Source organism: Vombatus ursinus, unplaced genomic scaffold (assembly GCF_900497805.2).
Source record: "Vombatus ursinus unplaced genomic scaffold, bare-nosed wombat genome assembly UNPS02014770.1, whole genome shotgun sequence".
NCBI lineage: Eukaryota > Metazoa > Chordata > Mammalia > Diprotodontia > Vombatidae > Vombatus > Vombatus ursinus.
In genome coordinates, this window is record NW_020954548.1 from 35,456,784 (window position 1) to 35,471,012 (window position 14,229).

The following is a 14,229-nucleotide window of genomic DNA, read 5'->3' on the forward strand; positions in this document are numbered from 1 at the left end:
CATTCTGGGTTTAGCTCCTGCCTGTGAGGAAATGACCTTGCTGGACCCTGGTGCCCTCTGCCTGCATGGAGCTGGACACGTGAGGCCTCTCCCCACACTCGGCTGCCTCTGTGTCCTGAATGTGTTCGTCTGTTCCTTTCTCTCTGCGGCTCCCAAGATCCTGCATCCTACAAGGTGAAACTGGGGAGAGGAGCAGCTCTAGCAGGACCACGAGGAGTCTGTCACAATGTCTGTTGAGGTTATCCACATAGGTCCCCAGTATAAGTGATATCCCTCACCCACTGGATGGGTTGTCGTGTTGAAGCTGGAAAGACCAGTAATGCTTCCTCCTTGGATCTAGCTCATGTACCCAGCATTGGCCTGATCCAACATACCCACATATCCAAGAACTGTTACTGTAAGGCTACAGGCCAGGGCAAGGTTGAAGGAAATGATGAGGAGACTGGGTGGTTCCAGAGGAGCTGGCTGCCCTATCCTATACCTACTGGCATTTAATGGGAGGGGGACAGTGTTGGTATGTGGTCAGCATTTCCAGAAAGCTGAGGGCCCCATACCAGGTCCTGAGCAAAGGGCAAAAGGATCCCCTAAAGTCAAGGAAGGCTCCAACAGGTGAGTTTTAAGTCAGTTTTATAGGAGGGGGCAGATCTTGAGTTTTTGGAGAAAAAGAGGAAAAGTAGAAGAAGGTATTCATGGATATTAGACAGGACCAGGGAGGAGAAGCAAGAGAAGGTAAGGAATCCCAGGGGGAGGCTAGGTACGTGAAAGAGGCACACAAGAGAATGAATACGCTGTGTGGGAATGAAGTGATATGGGATTGTCTCCGTTGCACAGAACCCAGGTCTGGGAGTAATGAAAGGAGGGGTGAAAAAGGTAAGAACCTGGCAGTAGAGGATTTGGCTGAGAATTTAGATGGAATATGTTGGGCAATAAGGTGCCATTGCTACTGTAGGCGCTTGAGCTCAGGAAGGGTATTACATAATACCCTTCATAATACATAAGGGGAACCATAGAACCATAGATATCAGAGCCAGGGCACTGATAAGCTAAATGACTAGTCCAGGGTCATACAGCCAGTATGTGTCAGAGGTGTTAGACCTTACAGATGCTATCTTCCAAAATGCTACCGCTTCACTGATGGCTCAGCAAAGGGACAAGTGACTTATCCAAAGTCACGTAGCAGGGTACCAGCAGAGCCATACCAGAACCCAGGTTTCCTGATACTAGGCCAGTTCTCTTCCTGGTCTACTATCTGTTGTCTATAGAAGTTGGCTGGAATGATAACAGTATCAGGGAGAGGAAGAAAAGTCTATGCCCAAGAATTCTTTCCCTACTTGCTGGTTGCACTCTGAGATTCCACCATTAGGACATTATTTCTTTGTCTGTGATTTAAAAATGCATATTATGTGGTTGTTGCATTCAATTCAACAAACCTATGTTAAGTATCTACTTTGTGTCAGGCATTGGGATGGATAGTGCTGGGGTTAAGAAAGCACCTATAAAACAGTCCTTTTCCTTAAAGAGCTTATAGGAGGGTTATTAAACATTATATACACAAATACAATATAAGTAGTTCTGAGGGGGAGACAGAATTAGATACTAAATATTCAAATGGATCTTAGCTCTTATTTTTATTGTTTATTTTTTGTTTTTGTGAGGCAATTGAGGTTAAATGACTTGCCCATGGTCACACAGCTTAGTAAGTGTCAAGTGTCTGAAGCCGGATTTAAACTCCAGGGCTGGTCTACTATCCATCATGCCACCTAGCTGCCCCAGATCTTAACTCTTTCTGATATGGGTGAAGAAGACCTCCACCCTTCATTCGGGGTGAGCAAATTAATGACTCTTTCCCTTAGGATAGTAGAGGACCAGAAAGTGTGAGGGTTCTGAGCATTGAAAGGGGAAGAAGTGGGACTATTCACCTTATCTTATCAAAGCTACTGGGTCATAGACTTTCTTGGTGCTTGGGATCAGTGCTGAGATGGTAAGGGTTGGGGCAGAGAGAACACTTTGTAGCAGGGGATCCTGGACATGATTTCTTTTCGTTCCTTCAGTCTTCCTATGATTCCAAGTATTGGTTTGTCCTCTGAGGTATCTGGGAGCTGTGTCCTCCCAACAGATTTTTCGAGTGATGCTACCAGTGTGAGTCTGTTCTTAGTGTGAGCAATCCCTTCATTCCTCTAAGTCATGAAGAGGGAAGGTCAAGTAGAATCAATTAATAGAACTCAGAGTTGTTGAATTCCAGAGCCTGGGGATTTTGTCCTGACGTACTTCTGGTGAGGACACAGAGTATCCCGGGGATCACCACGTGGCCCTTCTGCCATTGCTAGGTCTGCCCTTACCATATCATGACTGTTGCTATGCTGGGAGAATACCCCATGTGTACACTCTTCCTGGCCGTGACCTTTCTCACCCATTATCATGCCTCATTCTTCTCTTCTTGGCCCCCCCCCCCCCATTTGCAGGTCTGAGCTAGACGGGCCAATCTGACTGCTAGCTTTGCATGACCAAGGTCACATTGGACTCCTGCTTACCTAGGCCTCTGGTATATTGGGCTCCTTAAGGTCATAAACCTTCCTGGTACAGGATCACTCCTGAGATAGGGATGGGATAGGGATGGGGCAGAGAACAGACTTTGTAGGAAGTCTTGACCATGATCCCTTGCAGAAAGAGGCACTGGTCTCTTTTAAGTGATATCACTAGTTCCAGCCTGTCTTCAGTATGGACACCCTCTTTATTCCTCTTGAAGTCAGATGGTGTTTCTAAGGGACTTTAGCTTGTGACAGATCATTTACAGTGGTGTGCTGTAGCTAATTACAAACAGAAAGGGAAGGGCACTTTGTCTGTGGAGTCCACCCTTGTTCAGGGTTTAGGGAAGAAGGGATGGGTAGAGGCATATTAGACGTGATCCGCACCCAGAGACACCCAGAGTGTATCATCTCTCCCATCTTTCTTTCTATAGTGGATTTAGAGCCTCCCTTCCATTTACAGCAAGTTCATGTTCCTATCATAGATTCTGATGTCTGTGAGTAAAATTATCATCAAAACTCTATATTTCCAGCTAATAGACATATCAGTTGGAAGGGTGGGCTGTGTCCTGGCTTCCTCCAGGGACACAAGGGGACCTATCAAGTATGCTATTTCCTATTCTCTTGGTCCTCTGACATTGATACCCCAGTGTCAGCCCTCTATGTCACCTTCTGGTTCTATCCCTGGGGCCGTTTAAGCATGCCCTATTGGTAATGAACCCTTCTTGAGTCCTGAGGAGACCTCTGCCCACCTCTGTCCAAGTTCTAGGCCTCTGAACTGAGGTCTACTTCAGTTCAGTGGTCCTTTTTGTCCAAATTTGTTTGTAATGTCTTCCCCAACATAACCCTGATTCTTCTATTTCTCTGTGTCTGTGTCTCTTAGGGTAACTCTTGGGGTCCATTGGCCTGCCACATTCATGACTGTTAAGTCCAAATTGGAGTGGTGGGCTGGTTAGTTGGATGTACCTGTCCACATTTACCTGGGGTTTATTGTGCTGTTTCCTACTATGAAGATTGGATCCTGCATTGTACTGGCTGAGCACTGAGCAGCCTTCTCTGTGCTGTGCTGGAGCTGGCTCCAGTCTCTTCTCTCTACTCTGTAACCATCTCCCATCATAAATTCGTAGGATCATAGGTTTATAAGGAAGGGTCCTTAGAGGTCTGAATTATTCCCATGGCTTCTCACCAGTGAAGTACTCACTTTCTCTCCCAGTCTTCCATAAGTATCTCCACAACTGTTCTTTTTCTTCATCTTTTCTCCTGGCCTCACTTCCCTGCCAGGTCCTCCCAGGGCCCCTTTATTTTCCTTGGCTCCAGAGGTGAGGATGGCTCCAAACCTGGTACGTCACCCAGGTCCTAATGATGGCAACTAAGAGTGTCCCAGGCCTTTGGCTACAGCTTTCTCTCGATAATTGTGGAAATGCGTGATGGTCCCAGGAAATGTCTTACCTTTCAAGAATGATCTCCATGTCAGATTTTAAGGCCTGGATAGCAGAGCCCCTGGTGCTATTTCTCCTCAACTGGAAGTCAAGGCTATTTCTTAGAGAAAACTGAAGGACGGTGTTAGGAGAGAAAGCCAAGATATCTTCTTCCTGGACCTTTCCTTCCCTCTTTCTCTCCTTACTGGCCACTTCAGATCCTTGAATTTTTGGAATAAGAGGGATTTGGGGTGAGCCAGTCAGGAAAATTATACTGGAGACTTCTATGGAATGGGCAGGATACTATGAAGATCTAAAGCCTGGGCAGAGGAGTTAAGGTATGCGTGGGGTGTCTGGAGGGGAGGCTGGAGAAATGAAGAGAGTTTTTTCAATCATTTTGTGCTGTCTGCATGTCACTAAACTATCTACATAGAGAATGGCTTGTCAATTTCTCTGTTAATATCTCCACTGCCTCTTCCCTACCTTTTCCTCCTCATGGGACAGAGTCTGTCCCACTTTTTCACATATCGGTATACCTAAGACTTAATGTAATGCTAGGCACTAAATAAATGCGTGTTGATTGATCAATCGACAGATTAATGCTGTTTGGGCCCAGAGGGAAGAATTATGAACAATGGATAGAATTGTAAAGAACAACAAATTTCCTTTTGTTGTTTTTGGCCACTAGGTGGCGCAGTGGATAGAGCACCAGGCCTGGAGTCAATTAGACCCGAGTCCAAATCTGGCCTCAGACACTTATTAGCTGTGACCTTGGGCAAATCACTCAACCCCGTTTGCCTCAGTTTCCTCATCAGTAAAATGAGCTGGAGGAGGAAATAGCAAACCACTCTAGTATTTTTGCCACTCCATATGGGGTCGTGAAGAATCTGACGCAACTAAAACACCTGAAAAACAACAATAACAAATTTAGGTTTGATGTAAAATTTTCTAGCAATTTGAGCTATCCACCCAAAACTAGAATAGAGTGCTTCAGGAAATGATATGTTCCTCTTCACTGGAGGTCTCAAAATCTGAATAACCATTTGTTGAGTATGTTATAGAATAGGGGTCCTTCATGTGATGTGATATGTGTATGTGTGTTTAATGGACCCCCTTAGAGGTCTGGTAAAGCCTACTATTCCCTTCTCAGAATAGTGTTTTTAAATAATGGAAGGAAATGTTAAATATCAGTTGTAAAAATAAAGATGTATTTTTTTTCCCATCTGAATTCATAGACTTCCTGAAATCAGGTAAAGAATCCAGTATTCTTGGTCAGGTAATGTTTTTACTAGATGGCCTGTGAGATCTTTTCCAAATCTGAGATTCTTTGACTTGGTGAATCTGGTAATAAATGATAGCAGCCCCCCAATGTTATAAACCTAATCACCTCCTTATTTTATGGATGAGGATACTGAATCAGTGTACTATGGAAAAAAAAAAAACAACATAGGCTCTGGACTCAGAAGATATGGGTTTGAATCCTACCTCTGACATTTACAACCTAGGGCAAATCACTTAATTTTCCTGAGACTCAGTTTCCTCGTTTGTAAAAGTCCAGGAGTGACTAAATATCCTCTAAAGACTTCTAGCTCTACGTGTACGATCCTGTGATCATATGAGGCCACGAAAACTTGTATTAGTACAAGTACCCCGAGGGAAGGCAGGAAGGCAGGATTCCTAGGTGTAGTAAAAGTTAATGTTGGCACAGAGCCTCAAGATACTTGGGATATTTGGGAAATGTAGGGTTTGGGCAGGGGAGGAAGGTGCCTGAGTTCTGTAATACCTTCAGGAGAATGTATAGCTGGATTTCCTAATAGGTTTAGGGTTTGGGACTAGGGACAGGAAGCTGATGTTCTGTGTTCTCTGATAGGTTGAGTGTTGGGGGACTGAAGAGCAGGAGGCCTGGCTATGGTAACTGCTTCATTGAACTGGGATCACCTAGGATCCAGGATCATTTCACTACTGCTTGTTGGATTCAGAACTGGCAGCAGTCTGTCCCGTTTGATCCTTATCATTAGTTGCATTCTGTCAGGTCCAGGGAGGCAGGATTGTGAGACATAGCACCTCCTTTCCTGGGTCCTCGATGAGAGGAGCTGGTGGTAAGGGCATAATGAGATGAGAGGGAAAGGGAGGCTTTTTGGCTGTGCACGGTCCTAGTTCACCTCTAGGTCTTGGAAGGTTTCTGTCAAAGAATCAGTTGTATCCCTGAATCCTGTTATAGGTTCAATTTAATATGCATTTATTCAATGCCTACTATATGCAAAGACTTCTGTAGATTTTTGTGCACTAAATTGTATTGTCTTGTTACTGGCAGATTTGGGGAGAATTACCTAGGAGCCTCTACAAGTCATTTGAAACCAGAGAAACAAAGCCCCCCTTTGTAGCTGTCCTGAGGATGAAGTCTATTCAGAATGTATGAGAGAAGATGTCTAGGGACCAGATAGCTACATGAGACATTTGGGACTCAAAATATGCTGACTGATTGGACATTGGGAGTGGGTTACCAAAGATACAAGGAGATTTGATGTTAGTTAATATTGATGATAATTATTGTATTGCTTTGACCTTTTGTTTCGTGATGTTTACATTTAAATTTAAGTTTGTTTGGTAATCTTGGTGACGTGTAAATCTCCTGTCTCAAAACTGGTCCATTGTGGGCCCTCTAAGTAGCTTGATTTGTAATCTGACATGTAATTCTGATTATGAATTTGTGAAAAACACAATAGATTTGGCTTATAGATAAATGATCCATGGAGGGAGTGGGCTGCCCTCTACCCCATAATCCAAAAGGGGGAAAATTGAGGGAATTGAAAGGATTAGGTAATGGTTGGGGGCCAGAAGAACTATGCATGAGGGATGGAAATGATTGAACTTCATTCCTGCTCTTGGGAGCTTGTAGTCCAGTAGGGGGCGATAAAGACCCTTTTTTTCCTCAGTTTTCATTCTTCTTCACTTATCTCTTGCATTAGACACTCACATCCATCCTCTGCTCCTAGATACCCTCTCCTTGGGTTTTAGTGATACCACTCCTGGTTTTCCTCTCATTCTCAGTTTCCTTAGCTGAATCATCCATATGTCTTCTAAGTGTGACTGTTCCCCAAGGCTCTCTTTTCTAGTCTGTCTCCCCTCCCCTCCTTTCTCCTACTCCTTCTCTGTCTCTGGGACTCATCAGCTGCATTGGGATTAACTATCATTTCTGTGCTTATGATTCACACACTCAACACATACTCATATATACTGATACATATGTGTATATCTCCATCATCATCATCATCATCATAATCATCATCTCCTCTCTCTTTCTCTGTCTCTGTCTCTCTCTCTGTCTCTCCCTCTCCCTCTTTCCCCCTCTCTTTCCCTCTGTCTCTCTCTCTCTTTCTCCTCCTTGTCTCTCCTCTGAGCTTCTGTCCTCTATCACCAGTTGCCTATCACTCATTTCAAACTGGATGTCCCAAAGACATCTTCAATTTGACATGTCCAAAACTAAACTCATTTCCCCTCCCTGAATGCCCCACCATTTCCAAACTTTTAAAAATTTTTGTTAAAAGCACATCATCCTTCCATTATCCCAAAGTTTGTAGTTTCAGCACCATACTGGATTCCTCACTCTTCCTCACCCCACAAATCCAATCAGTCACCCAGTCTTACCTTTTCTACCTTCATGACATCTCTCTCTCCATGCACCCAGCCACTACCTTAGTTCAGATTCTCCTCACCTCTCACCTAGATTATTGCTGCCTAATTAGCTTTTCTGCCTCAAATCTCTCCTAATTCTAGTCCATCCTACTATTCCCTGCTTCCAGAGTAATTTTCCTTAAGCACAAATCTGACCATGTGATTCCTTAATCAATTCCAGTTGCTTCCTATCCCTCTAGGATAAAATATAAATTCCCCTCTTTAGCTTTGAACGCTCTACACAATTTGGCCCTAACTATGTATATTCAGCCTCACTGGACACTACTGCCCTTCCCACACTGTGATCTCTCTATTCTTCACACACAGGACACTCCATTTCCTGGCTCTGTGTCTCTGCATTGGCTGTTCTCCATGCATGGACTGCACCCCTCCTTACCATTTTCTGTATATGCCTTTTCTGGGCATCCCAACTGTTATGTAGCTTCCCTCCCATACTACCTTGTGTTTAGCTACTGTGTGTATGTATGTGTGTATGTATGTATGTATGTATGTATGTATGTATCTGTCTATATATACACACACATAAATACATATATACACATATATATGTGCATATATGTATATGTATTTATTCACTTAATATTTAAGTTGTATACATTTATATATGTACTTATTGTTTCCCTCATTGGAAAATAAATCCTTGTGAGTAGGGATGGTCTCATTCTTTGTACTTGTATCTCTAGGACCTAGTACAGTTCACTGTAGTTGAGTAATAAATACTTGTTGCTAGATTGAGGCTAGCCACCCAGCATCCCTTTCCCTGCTCTGCTTCTGACTCTCTGGCCCTTGCCAGCCTTCAGTTGCCTTCTCATCCCAGAAGATCCCTCTGCCCCTTTAGCCCCTTCTCTCATTGCTGAGTTCGTGGCACCTCCATTTTGAGGAAGGGCCATCGCCAACCATCTTGCATTCCTCTCCTGAATCTGTTGGACTTTGCTTCTATGTCTTCTCCCTCTTTTTAGTTCCCTTTTATGCGTTCTCCTCCCTCTCCCCCCCATTAGAATGCAAAGGAGGGCAGGGACTGTCTTTCTTTTTGCTTGTGTTTGTGTGCCTAGCACTTAGCAAGGTGTCATCTGGCATATGCTTGTTGATTGACTGAGTCACTGATTGAAGGGATGGAGTCAAGCAAACCATAAAGAGCACGGTCTTAGAATTGCAGATTGTTAGAGCTGAAAGGGACCTTTAAGAGATCACCTGGCCAAACCTTGCATTTTTACAGATGAAGACACAGTCTGGAGCAACAAAGACACATGACACAGAGCCTACTCTTAAGGAATTTGCAATCTAATGGGGGATGGAGGCTGAGTCAGATTAGTGAAGTGAGATAACTTGGTTTCAGGTCTTACTTCTGACACTTACTAACTGCTTGAGCTTGGGTAAATCTTTTAATCTTGATTAGCCTCAGATTCTTCAGCTGCAAAATGGGACCAAATAATAACTTTATTACAGGGTTATTGTGAAGGCCAAATATGATAATGTATGAAAATCATTTTATAAACTGAAAAGCATCATGTTCTCCCTTACCCAAATGAACTCAGCAGAGAGTCCAGGCATCCTCCCTCCTTGCCTATTACATGAAGGTATCACCGAATTCGAGTACCCTACCTCTGTCTTCCCCCAGTGGACCAAATCTAGGACTCCCCGCCTCCTAGATCCATGTAGGGACTTCAACCTGTCACTTAACCCTGGTGTCAGGCTAGCTCACAGTGACCAGGGTGATGAGGCTCAATGTTTACTCAGCTCAGATATGGGAATTGAGATCCTTGGCCTGACTTCAGGATCTAGGTATCATAGGTTTTATAGATTCTATTGTTTGTACAGCACTGGAAGGTTTGCTAAGTGCTTTACGTATCTTATCTCCTTTGATCCTCACAACAACTATGGGGTAGGTGCTATTATTATCCCCATTTTTCAGATGAGAAAACTAAGGCTGGAAGAACTTTGCTCTGGGAAACATAGCTATAAGTGTCTGAGGAAGGATTTGAACTCAGGTCTTCCTGACTCCACTTCCAGTACTCTGTCCATTGCACCCCCTACCTGCCTCTGGGTTATTGGATCAAACGAGAATTTTATGAAAGCATCTCTTTCCTCCTGCACCAACTAGACCATATGATCTTTAAGAGAAAAGTATGTCATTTCAGTCTTGTATATAGCCCCAGTCCATAATTTTGTGCAAAGTGCTTAATAAGTATTTATTGAGCTGAATCATTTTCCCTCCCAGCTGGTCTACAATGCCTTCTCTACATCGTTCTGATGTGCCACAGCCACAGATACTTTCCCAGAAGCTTCATTTAATGTATGATGAGAGATTTCTCCAGAAGAACCCAGGAGCCTGTGGGCAATGAGGCCTGAAATGCACTGGACAACTGAAAGTCCAACCTGGACAATATCACTTTTTCCAGGTGTTACTCAGGCCCTGTGCCCTGTGCCTTTCCTCCTTTCTTAGAACTTCTTTTTTTTGGTTAATATTTTTTGTTATTTTTTGATTAATATTTATGTCTTTAAAAAATTTTTTTTGTTACTGCATTTGTCTTTTTTTTTTAAGGCAGCTAGGCGACACAGTGGATAGAGTGCTGAGTTCAAATCCAGCCTCAAACACTTATTAGCTGGGTGACCTTGGGTAAGTCACTTCACCTCTGTCTGCCTCAGTATCTTCAACTGTAAAATGAGGATTTTAATAGCACCTACCTTGCAGGGTTGTGAGGATCAAATAAGATGATATTTGTAAAAAGCGCTTAGCATAGTGCTTGGCATGTAGTACGCTCTATATAAATGCTTATTCCCTTCCTTTCCCTCTTTTATATTACCTTCATTTCTGAATGTACCCCTCCCCTCTGCCCTACCCAGGGATCCATCCAATGTAACATGATGATTCTTGGGGAGAGTCCAGAATGGTAGGTAGGTAGGAGATATAAAGAGAGAGACTTACTATTTTTTAGAATTAGGATATTAATTTCAGGCCCTGAATAATGGGGCAGAGGTGACTTAGCTCTAGAGTCCCATAGCTGATGGGAAAACCTGAGCAAAGTTCATAATGTCCGTGTTCGTAGAAGAGACACAGCTGTGTCCTCCGCCTTCCATCTGTGGGTACCGCTTAGCTTTGGGCCACATCAGCCACTGAGATCTGATGGCTCACCATGGAGGTAGGAGAAGGGGAACAACTTGAGGGGAGGCCATAGGGTGAGTCCTGAATACGGTACAAAGTCCCTATTAAGTCAGGGCCAGGGTCAACTGTGGCTTCGGATGCGTGGGAACTCTGAACAGTTCCTGTTGGTCATTGCTGCCGGGCAGGATGCTTAGGGGATTGGCTATGGGAGGCAAGGGGCATGTTTTCTGGGATAGATTGAAGATTGGGAGCCTTGGGGTATGAGGAGCCTTGGCTGGTGTTTGCTTTATGGCACCTACATTCTATGAATAGTTCTAGTTGATGGCTTGATTGAGTGCCTGGGGCCATGAACTCTGTCCTGGAGGAATTGCAGCTCTCTCTCAGACAGATTTAGGGAAGCAGTCAAATATTTCATAAATATTCCCCATTTAGGGAGGAAAGGTAGGAGGTAGAGGAGTATGAGAAACAGGGAAAAGAGACTTTTGAAGTTTGCTCTGGCCACAGGTGATTTTCTCGGTCTTTTAGGTATTTTGTTAGTGAAATACGCATGTTCCTGGAAATCAGTTCAATTAAAGTCGACAAATACAGAGTGTCCCAAAAGTCTTAGTGCAGTTTTGTGTTCTAATAGCTACTAAAGTTTATTATTGTTTTGAGTGATTATAGCTTAAAACTGCTCCTAGACTTTTGGGACATGCTGTATTTATTTAGCACCTCCTATGTGCAGGACCCTGTATAAAATTTGATGATGGTAGTGGGAGGATGAGGCATCGCGGATAGAACACTGAACTTAAGAGTCAGGAAGTCCTGGGTTCAAATCTTGCTTTAGATATTTTCTAGCTTTGTGACCCTGAGCAATTCCCTTATTCTCTCTTGCCCTTAATTCCTCATCCATAAAACTGGGGAGTTTGTGTACATGGCCTCTAGCTCCCTTCCAGCTCTAAATCTCGAACCCTATGATCTGTGCGTGGAGTGCAGAAATGAGTAAATGCTATTCCTACCCTGAGGAGGTTATAGCCTAGCTTGGGGTAAGGTGTGGAGTGAGGTGCATAATCAGTCACAGAACTCTTAACGCTGGAAGGGACCTTGGAGATCAGCTGGCTTAATCCCTTCATTTGTACAGATGAGGTGATTAAGGCTGATGCAATGAAAATAAGTGACAAAAACCCTGGTCTCAGAAAGCTTATGATCTAATTGTTTAGAGGGAAGGGAAGAGGGGGAAGAAGGACTGAGTCAGATTAGTGAAGTGAGATGATGTGGGTTTCTACTTTCTGACACTAGTATGTGAACATGGGCTACTCTTTTAACCTTTCTGAGCCTGTTTCTTCGGTTGTAAAACGGGGGAAAATAAAACCTGTGTTACAGGATCGTTGGAAAGATCAAATGTCATAATGTATGAAAAGCACTTTGCAAATCATGTTCTCTATCTCCCAAAATGAACCTATCGGGGAATCTAGGCATCTTGCCTTCCAGCACACCACATGAAGCTTACCCAGAGCCCAGATACCCTGCCCTCAGGCCCTAGGCCAAATCTGTTACCAAACCTAGGCTTTTTGCTTCCCAAACCAGGGTTGGGAATTGAACCTATTACTAAACCCAGGCATCCTGTTCCCTATCTCAGTCTGGCTTTCACTTGAGCCCTTAGTTCTCAGGGAGAGGCACTCCTGACTTGGCCTAGATAAGAGGAATGAGACCCTCTGGCTCAGCCTCAGGATGAAGACAGCAGGACAGACAGTCTAATTATGTTCTCCCTTGTTTGGGCGTCTTGTCTCTACCCTTACCCTCTCATTCTACTGGAAAAAAAAATCATAGCTCATGAACCCCCACTGATATATTTATCTTCATTAGTTGGCCAGAAGATACAATTAGTGCAAAGCAAAGGCTTTTCATGAAATAGTAAAGTAAGAAAAATAGCAATGGAAAACTTCTTCCACTAACCTGGCACATGCTCTCCCACAAATGTGTATATCATGAGTGGGAAAAGGCAAATATGTAGGGAACATGTTTGGCCAGTGTGTGCGTGTAGAAGGGCAATCATGCAAGTTACATGCATGGTCAGGGCACACATGTGAAGAGCAGTGCATATATCACAAGTTACAGGGCCCTTGATTTTCATGGAGCCGCTCCTGTTGGGTCTTCACCCTGATAGGTATTCCCTACCTACTGGAAGGTAGCTGACAGAGTTCTCTCACCAGTGTTCTCAGAATTGGAATCTCTCTGTAGGTGGGACACTGGGACTCAGCATACACTCAGTCTTGACAACTGGAAGCAGACTCTAGAGACACTTTAATTTTTAACTGTCTTTAAGATTGTTAAGTCAAGACTCGTGCTACAAAACAAACCCAACCCTCGGAAAAGCTGCACTTGGAGTCATGAACAAAACTATTTTTCTGCTCACCATTTTGACCATCTTCCTGTCTGTCTATCTGTCTATATGTCTGTTTGTCCATTGGTCTTTATTTTTTCTCCCTGTTTTGTATGTCTGAATTCCTTGAGAGCAGGGACTGTGTTTTTTCTTTTCTTTGTATTCCCAGTGCTTAGCACAGTGGCTATCATACAGTAGGTGCTTAATAAATACTCGTTAACTGACTGACAGTCCATTGTACAGTCCAAATATATAACTGTCTGTCTGTTTGACTGATTAGTTGATTGCCTGTCTGCCTGTCTCTGTGGCTGCCTGCCAGTTCTCATGTCCATCTGTCTGCCAGTCTACCTGCTTGCCCCTCTGCCTGCCAGTATGTCCACTTGTCTGTATGTTCAGCTGCCATCTGGCTGGCATGTTACCCACATATTTGCCCCATATGTCTAGCTACCTGGCTATCTTTCTTTTATTTTTTTTAAAATTTATTTATCTTTAGTTTTCAACATTTACTTCCCCAAGATTTTGAGTTCCAAAATTTCTCCCCATCTCTTCCCTCCCCCTACCTCAAGACAGTGTGCACTCTAAATATTCCTTCCCCCAATCTGCCCTACCTTCTATCACCCCCTCCCCTCTTATACCCTTCCCTTTCTATTTTCCTGTAGGGCAGGATAGATTTCTATACCCCTTTGCTTATATATCTTATTTTCCAGTTGCATGTAAAAACAATTTTTAATATTCATTTTTAAAACTTGTGAGTTCCAAATTCTCTCCCTTCCTCTCTCCCCATCTACCCTCATTGAGAAGGCAAGCAATTCAATATAGGTTATACATGTGTAGTCATGCAAAACACTTCCATAATAGTCATGTTGTGAAAGACTAACTATATTTCCCTTCATCCTATCCCGCCCCCCATTTATTCTATTCTCTCCTTTGACCCCATCCCTCCTCAAAAGTATTTGCTTCTGAATACCCCCTCCTCTAATCTGCCCTCCCTTCTATCATCTCTACTCTTTTTATGCCCTTCTCCCTATTTTACTGCAGGGTAAGATAGATTTCCATACCCAACTGAGTGTGTATGTTATTCCCTCCTTAAGCCAAATCCAATGAGAATAAAATTCATTCATTCCC

The 14,229-nt window shown here is 43.5% G+C and overlaps 1 protein-coding gene across 1 annotated transcript in view; it reads left to right on the plus strand.

Moving 5' to 3' along the window:
- The window catches only part of LOC114043976 (tryptase-2-like), a 61,296-nt gene that overhangs the window by 20,032 nt on the left and 27,035 nt on the right, over positions 1–14,229 (plus strand). The window lies entirely within an intron of this gene.